Here is a 9126-nt window from a genome sequence, read left to right as displayed (position 1 = left end):
CCTTCCCGATCAAAAAGTCAACTTTAAACATAAGAAAAAATTTCGAGGGTATTTTAGCCTTTTTCTCAATTAAATTAATAATTAAAAATTAATTAAGGACCGGGTTGTTACATTGGTAGCTAGTCATCATAGTTTTCATGGCAGAAAAATTTTAGAATCGAAGATGAGTAATGCTTTGTATAGAAATGAAAGCAAGGATATGAACGATAAATGGAAAGTTAGATGAGAAAAGAGGGATGTAGTTCATGGAGATTGAAAAGTCCACTGGAAGGGGTAGAGCTTATTGCTTTCAGTTCTTTTCATATAATTTTGGGGCTAAAATATCTACATTCAAGGGTAGGACCGAGAAAAATTGGCTCCCAGCAGGATAGGAAAATTTTTTGAAAAAAAGTTTTGGAGGTGTAGGGGCTTTTTTGGTTCCAACAACTACAAATAGGCTGAGCTGTAGTAAGGATCAAATAGGTGAAATTACCCCTTGAGTCTTAGTTCAAGAATTAGACCCCAAGAATGCTTCGAAAAGGTAGTGAAGCCCTAGAAAACACCCTAGTTATCTTCACCAACATAAACAATGACTGCTTACAGGAAGATTCTTAGCTTTGCATGAGAAGCTTGTGGCATAGGAGCAAAGAAGTCATGATTTTAGCATTAAAGAGAGATAGGGCTGTGAGTTCCTATGAGAAACAGGGGTTCAAATGAAAGGGTGAAGGGATTCTAAGAAGGTTTGTTGAAGAGAGAGAGATATGGGGGTATAATGGGTGTGTTGAATAGTTTCTAGCAGCTTGATGAAAACTATGTCAAACTCTGGAACGATTTACCAGAAGAGAAATTGGGAAGAGATGAAGGAATGAGGCTCAAATTTGTAGAGATTTCAGGGATGAGGGATGAAGCTTGCTCTCTGGATGTGTGTTGTTTGATGGGTAGGATATGACCCCTTTTTATAGCCGCTGGGAGCTCCTCCATTCCAAGAAACCCTAATGGTTACTTTCCGATTTTGCCAAGCAGCCCAAAACTTTCATTTCTCGGCTCATCAATGGGCCTCATGAAAATTCGTTACCATCCATACCACAATCCACACAGCAAGTCCCGGGCATTTGCGTGGCTTAGGACCACTTAAGTTTGTAGTGCGGTTGGGTGTAATAATAATGATTTTCGCTTGGCGTTGCATGTCGCTTAGCGTGTTTGAATTTTGTCGTCTTTAAAAAGGGATATGATGTTTGACAACATAATTAGTATGAGCTTGTAAAGCCAGTGCATTTTATAGGCTATAGTGTGGCAGATTACATATTTATTTGGCATGACATGTGGATCGTGACTCGTGTGAGCGTGAATGACGAACTTTTGCGTCTCTAAATCAGTCTCTTTTTAATAAGGTATCGCACTGGGCCAAAATTTTATTTGGGCCAATCCCTGAATTTTTTGGGCCTCAACAGAAGGATAGAGGAGAGAGAACAAATTGAGGGTTTCACTTGGAATTACATTTTTGGAGCCATTGGATTAGATCTAAAAGTGTTATCACATGAAGGTTCACAAATAGAAGTACTTACCAGAGAACGGCCCATGAATGTAATATGTAAAAATATTTGTGATGGGCCTGGCCTGTCTTGGATATAATAGCTTCGTTTCGTAGTAAGCGAGGGAAGGACTTCTTCAGGAAAGTTTGAAGGCGGAGATTGTTGGGCAACCAAAGCCCAATCTTTGTGCGGACAGCGGACCGGAAGTATATAAATTGGTCCAAGAAATGAACCCAAACCTTTCTTCTCTGCTATCGCTATCCCGTCTCAAGCCCTAACTCGAGAGCATTCTTTTCGTCCCGTCCGATCCGATCCTTCCCAATGGCTCAAGCTGCTCATCCCATATGCAAACTCCTGATACTCTCTGGAATTTCTATAATGAGTTATAAAATTTATAATCTCGCAGATGAAGCATCGACACTGATGCTAGAAGCGGACAAAAAGGTCGACGAGTTTCAGAGGTAATTGTTAATTATATGGTTTTTTTTCTTTTATAATTTTTATTTCGAGTTTCTAATTATTCTGCATCCTTGCTTTAATTGGTTTCTTCGCTTCGCTTCATAATCGTGTTGGTTCTTCTGGTCTTTGCATCTCTATATTTTCGTTTACTGGAGTGTGACCCTAAACCCTACACACACGCATATATATAATCTATATCTTTTTTGGCCTAATTATGTCATAGGTTTACGAAAAATATTTGTTACCCTCAGTTTTGTCCATCTCAAATTTCCTTTTTCTTTATCTTTCTTTTTATCCTTCTCTTTGGAGAGGAGGGTGGGTTGGTGTTGGTTATTGAATAAAGTAAGAGATGAAGAGTGCATTTAAGCTCTTTCAGAGAAATATCAGTAGGTACTCTAGGAACTGCAAAGTTAATTTACTGTGGTTGCAAAGGCCACTGTTCTCCCCATATTGTTGCACTCTGATTTGTGCATAAAAAATCATTAATAATTTTTGGATTCCGAACAATAAGTCTGTTATTAATTTTTACAAGGTATTTTGTTTATAATATTCTATCATTTCTGTTGGAAGTACAAAGGTTGCAGCTTGTGTAAAGCATTTTGTGGGTAATGGGGGAACAACCAAAGGCATCAATCAGAATAACACTCTGATAAACAAACACGGCTTGCTCAGCATTCACATGCCAGGCTACTATAATTCAATTATCAAGAGATGAAGAGTCCTGGTTTTTTCCAGGGTTACACACGTATAATATACTAATACTGAGGCTGAAAGCCCACATATACAATGTCGTCCCCTGGGAAATTAATTGGAGACTACCATATAAGTAGGAACTAGTAAACTTTTCTTTGGACTCGGTTCTTGTCTTGTCTGTCTGGCTGCCATTTCTACTTCAGTGAGCTTGTTTAACTTATTCAATAATTCAGTCGATACGTTTTTCCATTATGGTGAAATTCTAAATTGGCTTGTCTATTGCAAATGTTTTAGAATCGAGTTGTGTTTGATTTATATTTAGGTATGTTTATAGAGGAATCCTCAAGTGTGGACTTCCTCAATGCATACTTGTCACCAACATTTATAGTTTGACTTTACTTGTTTTCCAATAGGACCAGTCATAGCTTTACAAAGTACGACGTCATTGATGTGTACCGGGAATGGAGGGAAAAACAAACCGTCCTGGACACCATTGCATCTATACGCAGGTTCAGGTACGTATATCGCAGTTAGTTATCTTGGTTTTGATTGATCTATCTATGTAATTTTTAAATGTTGGCCTTTTGGCCACTACACCACTCTTAGGTTTCTTGCTGCACTATTTTAGGTTTGCGTGACTAGATTACTTTATCTATTCTTTGCATGCAAATCCCTCTCAACTGATTCAACACCCAAACCTGAATCACTAACTCAAAATCATCACATTTCATCTAATGTGCTTATGAATCAGGATTCATTTAAGATGAACAAAATGTGGTTTTATTACTTTATTGGCAACAACGGAGACTTCTAAACCTTCTCTCCCTTTTCATTTTTATTAATTTATTTTTTCTGGTTTTCTCTCTTTAATTTGATTGCATGTCTACTTCTGCATTTCTCAACTATCTTCTTCACTCTCTTCCTCTACATCTCCATAACCCATCTCCCTCTGCAGCTCGGCTCCTTCAGCAACTCCCTCTGTAATTTCTTCACTTCAAGCCATGCTAGTACATAAGTTGTTTGTAAAATATCTGATTTTACCACATAAGATAACTACAACGAGATATTGTATTGGTTTTGTTCTGCTAGTACATAAGTTGCTTGCCCACTGTTATTGTACTGGTTTTGTTCTGCATCCACTTATTTCCTTTTGTTTTTAACATGCATAGTTGGACTTGACTTGTGCGTGTGTGTGAATAGGGATGCTAGTGCGGGGAAGATGCTAGAGTAGTTTCATGCTTCAAATACTGATTGCCCGGGCCTCATCTCTCCATGATGTATGTGTTAGTTTAATCTTTCTATGTTCCTCAGTTTGTTAGTGTAGATATACATCTCCTTTTGCTTTTGTTACGGCCGAAAAGCTCTCTATTTTATCATGTTGGTCCTTTGTAACGCATAAGAAGTTTTACTGATTTTATATGCATAAGATATACAGTTAGATAGTCTTTTTCTTATAATGTTTTGACATTTATTTACTGAAAGGGCAAAAAGTTGGGTCTTTTGCTAAATGTGTAAGCACATGAAATTCATTGCTAGATCATATGGAAAGGGAAATATGATAAAGATTCACGTTATTACAATGATTAGAATGTATGGATTAAGTCTTGTGCTTTGTGTCATTTTCTTTTCAAATGTATCATGTATTGGTTTACAACATGTAGGCTTCAATTTCAAACTTCTATAACATTCCCCCTTGGAGATCACAATGTATAGAATATGCCTATTTAAAAACCTTGCCAATAAAATGCAATGGGACAAAAATTGGTCAAAGGGAAAAAGAGTACATATCTATGTATAATATAAAATTCTGTGTATATAACACTAACACACGTGCGGCACTGCCTCTTTAAAACTTTACCAGGAAAAACCCAGTGGGGCAAAAATATGGAAGAATAAAAAAGAGTACAATGTGTGAAGATCTGTATTGATGGCACGCTCCCCTTCATGTTTGCAAAATACCTTTAATCCATACTGTTGATCATCTTTCTTAATATCATAGTTGACATTGCTTTTGTGAATCAATCTTAATAGTATTGTTGTATGCTTCCCCTAATATCTTCATGACTATCTTTTGGAAGGAAAATCTTTCGGAGTGTAACATCCCTACCCAAATTAATTATTATTTTTTTAATTGAAGAATTTATAATTCTGCCCTAAGGTAAGGTCACGTTAGTCACTTTTCAATTTGCAAGGATTTTTGGGATTTGAATAGCACCATTGCATAGAGCTCATCGATACAAATTCGTAGACACGTATTGGGCCCAAATCGAAGTTTTAATAAAGAAGTTATGGTCAACAGAATTGTAGTGGCACAATCGTAATTTTTTCAAAGTTGATTTTTTAAAAACTAGGTCTGTTCTCTCTCTCTCTCTCTCTCTCTCTCTCTCTCTCTACCCCAATCGACTCTCTCTCCAGCCTCTCTCCTCCGTGGCGGCACCAAATTTCAGATGGTGATTTTGTCGTCGTCTGGCCACTAAATTGGACAAGAAAAGTTGCAAAATCTTTGTCTCTTCTTGCTCTACATGTCCATGCCCATTTCCAACTTCGAAACTCAAAGATTGGTCACAATTTTTTACTGAAACTGAGCCGAAAGTCAATGTTCATCGCGGAACTGTCAGATGATTTCAGCGTTTCCAATGCCAAAATTTTCAAACCAGGTTCTTTGGCGCTATGAATCGCTCCGAATGAAACCTCAGAGAGTTGAGTGTGCTTTGGACTGTGTGTGAGTGGACATTTGTTTTACAAATGATTTTTCCTGCCATGTTGGTTTTATGAAATGTTTTGTGAATGAATTATTTATGGCATTTACTTTCTAAGTATTCGGTTTTGGTTGAAAATGATTTATACATGATTTAATATTTGAGGTTGATATTAAATGTTTAGAAATGATTTAATTGTGGTTTATGTTTCAGAATTAGTTTGAGAACGATTTGGAAGGAATTATAAATTGTTTGAATCAAGATAGTGAAATGGGATTTATTAACGGTTTAAAAAGGGGTTTTGTTTATTTAATTAAGCAAGATTCGTATCTTAGTTTGGTTTTGAAAGATTGGGGTATTGTTTGAGAAAACCGAAGAAGGATTTGGGAAAGAGTTTGGAAAAAGGGATTTGTGAAAAAGGGAGTTTTTTTGTTTAAGTGTCGAGAAGTGGATTTCAAACCCACCCTAGGTACCCATTCCAAGTTTTCTTCGGAATATCTCGGTTGCCTTCAATAAAGTATGTGCACATGATTAGAATTGCTTGTACCTACTTAGAGACTATGTAGGTGTCCGGCAAGTGGGTTGCTTGTACCTTCAGTAAGGTTATTATGTAGGTGTCCGGCCGGTGAAGGTGTCCGCCAGTGAATTGCATGTAGCTGCTTATGTGGGTGTCCAACTAGGATTTTCCCCTGCCACTCTGCCGATATACTAAACAGGGTTGCCCAGTTTTCCCTATAGGTATACTTGGGTGGAGAGTTTTTATGAATTGGATTGACACTGGATTTCAGATGAAATGCATACTGAGCTTGCTTGATTTATTGAATTCAAAGAATGGTTTGAAACTTGATTTCTGTTGAATTATATTTTTGAGTTATTCGATATTTTGGAATTAAATGTTGTTTGAAATACCAGATTGTATTAATTGAAACTTTACTTTCCAGTTATTTCCCAGATTGTTTTACGTACATGTGGATTTATTATATTATGTTCCTGTACGTAAATTTGGTTCTTTTGTTAGTAAGTTTTTAAAGGTTTGCGAAAGCAGATGGGTTAGTATGTTCAGTATAATTACTTTCAAGAAAAACTTTCTTTTTGTTCACTCACGCTTGTATTCTTTTTGTTCACTCACGCTGGCGTCGATGAGGTCCTTTTAGTTCTACCTAGTAGGAAAATTCATTTTCTATTTTTGTTGTTTATTTGGAAACTAACTTTTTAAATTTAAGTCCAGTAGTGGCTCTGATATTTCCCATTTAGGACTAAATTTGAGGTTGGTGGCCATGTGAAATTTGTGTGCGCCTTATCTTGTGTGTGCTGCCTGTAGGGATTATTAGATTGTCGTTATTTGCAGGTGTTAATCTAGAAAAAGTCCACTTTACAGGGGAGGCTTTGTCGAAATTTCGGTAGAAGTCTCGACCCATTTTTCTTAGATGCGGGTGAGAGGTGTAAAGTTAGTAGTAGGTCTGGCATCGTTCGGGTGCTGGAATATATAACAGGATTTGACACGAGTTTCGAGGGGGAATTTGGCTTGGGTCTTGTCACGACGTGAGTAGTGGATGTAGCCATAAAAAATTCCTTAGTTGAGTAAGTAAATGTATTTCTAGTGATATAACACAAGTATTGTTTACATCCATACACTACTACAAAAAGCGAAAAAGACGACCCGAAAACAAGGACGGTAGTACAAAATATCGTCATTGTGTTTAGAAAGACAACGGTAACAAAAGATCGTCATAGGTGAGTAACGTACACACCCAAAATATCGAGTTCCGGTTGGGTATTTTGACAGGACTGCCCCAAATTTCTCGGAATTCGTGACGAATCCTGGGTTTTTTGTCATCCACTCAATGTCGGGCCCACTTACTAACATCACCATCTTATCTAAAAATGAAGGAAAAGAGGCAAGACTTTCTGTCGAAATTTCGATCTCCACTGAAAAACGGACTTTCCCAAAAAAATTTAACATGCCAAAGCACATTAATAAATCCCAACCAACATCATGCACAATGTAGAAACACACAATTTACATACTAGGCCTCCGACCTTACGTCCAACCCTAGCATGGGCGATAACATAACAAATCTAGACAAATTCAGTTTACAAGCGAAAACAAAGTTCAATAGAAATCGAGACAAATAAAAGTTATCCTATAAGAGTTCGGGGCTCGACAGTTCAAGTCTCCGCTCGGCCGCTTTTCAGTCTCGTTATTACCGCAAAAGAAAAGCACAGAGGACATATACATAAATAAGCCAAACAGGAAACTTGTGAGTGGACAAAACAAAGTTTTTTTATAATTCAAAACAACATACTAACCCCATTGTTTGGAAAACAATGCTAAAATCATGCAATCAAAAACATTCATACTTATTCGTTGTGAAATTGATGTACTCTCACACCCCCGATATAATATGATAATATCCAAATCAAATCCTTTGACTCCAACCAAATCCCTTCCCGAAACATAGGCTTATAAAACAAAATATGTAAAGAAATTTTTTGAAATAGTTAAGCGTATATACATATATATAGCTGTATACATGTAGACACGAAAAATCTTGAAATTGTATAGATATACACTCTGAAATCCATAACTATACAAATAATATAATTTATAAGTATATATCATATTTTCACACCAACACGAGTACCGGAGCAACAATCCAGCACGAGGATTGTTTAACTAGCTCGTAGGGTTTCTCCTTTTTACTCCGCGTCTAGGGATGAGCTGACCAACTGGGGGACTACCACTCTACAGCACACATGCCGGAAATTCCAGAGCCACGTGCGGCCAAACCAAACCAACTATGTCCCATGCGCACAGACTGCTTTATCACACACCTGATATTCCAATGTCACGTGTGAAAAGTACTAACAAAATCATATGGGCCCACATGCCAAAAAATCCAACGCCACGTGTGGGTACAATAATCAGGGGAGGGTACTTAGCATGGTGCAATTACATACTCATATAATAATCTACAAAGTACCCAATCATATCAAGCACTTGCCCAATTATTTAGTCATAAAGCAAATAGCAATTTCGCAACACATATAATCCATATCCAATATAATTATAAACTTCAATTACCAAGATAACTGGAATTTCCATAATTAAATCTAAACTATATAATCAAAATAATCCATTCTAAATGCATGGTAATTTAATTGTTGAAAATAATGCTATTTCAAAACAAAGTCTACTCACAGGAAGTCCGACGCTGCGTGATCCTGATAGGGTCCTGCTTGTTGAGTGTGCTGAATTAGAGTACCTATTGAAGAATACGAGGACTAGATTAATTAAAATACTTTGAATGAGAACTTTAAAACAAACTCCTAGATTTTCCAGGACTCAAGTGAGTGTACGATTAACGAGAAGTTTCTAGGGCCCAACTATGTATTTTCAAAAGTGAAATAACCTCAGAAGACTGTCTGTCAACTGAGTGGTCAAACTTACCAAACTTGGGCAATCGGGCCCACAGGGCTCACGACCTCCAATTTCTGATCCAAAAGTTCCTATGGGTTCAACAAGGTACACCAACTACATCCTGCAAGTTTGGTCCTGATCGAGCAGTCGGATAGCTCTCGATCGCACGATAGGACGATCACCGTTTTCCATAATCTTTGAATCATTGATTCGGATTGCCTAGGACTCCAATTCTCAATCCGTGAGTTCCTACACAATCCTAGATGTCTATAGATCAACATATTTGGAAATGAGGCCGATCCAATTGTCCGAACATATCGAACCTGGATATTGCCTAATATGT

At 37.3% G+C, this 9126-nt stretch overlaps 1 long non-coding RNA gene across 1 annotated transcript; it reads left to right on the top strand.

The window, feature by feature from the left end:
* Window positions 1-1748: 1748 nt before the first annotated feature.
* On the top strand, window positions 1749-4809 carry LOC103339220 (uncharacterized). Its single transcript, XR_514658.3, has 4 exons — window positions 1749-1972; window positions 3077-3178; window positions 3864-3940; window positions 4525-4809. It is a non-coding gene; the product is annotated as an uncharacterized LOC103339220 (long non-coding RNA).
* Window positions 4810-9126: the final 4317 nt, after the last annotated feature.

This window comes from Prunus mume, linkage group LG8, assembly GCF_029339155.1.
Source record: "Prunus mume cultivar Tortuosa linkage group LG8, ASM2933915v1, whole genome shotgun sequence".
Classification (NCBI taxonomy): domain Eukaryota; kingdom Viridiplantae; phylum Streptophyta; class Magnoliopsida; order Rosales; family Rosaceae; genus Prunus; species Prunus mume.
The sequence above is the reverse complement of the archived record's forward strand: the minus strand, read 5'-3'. Positions and strand labels throughout refer to the sequence as shown.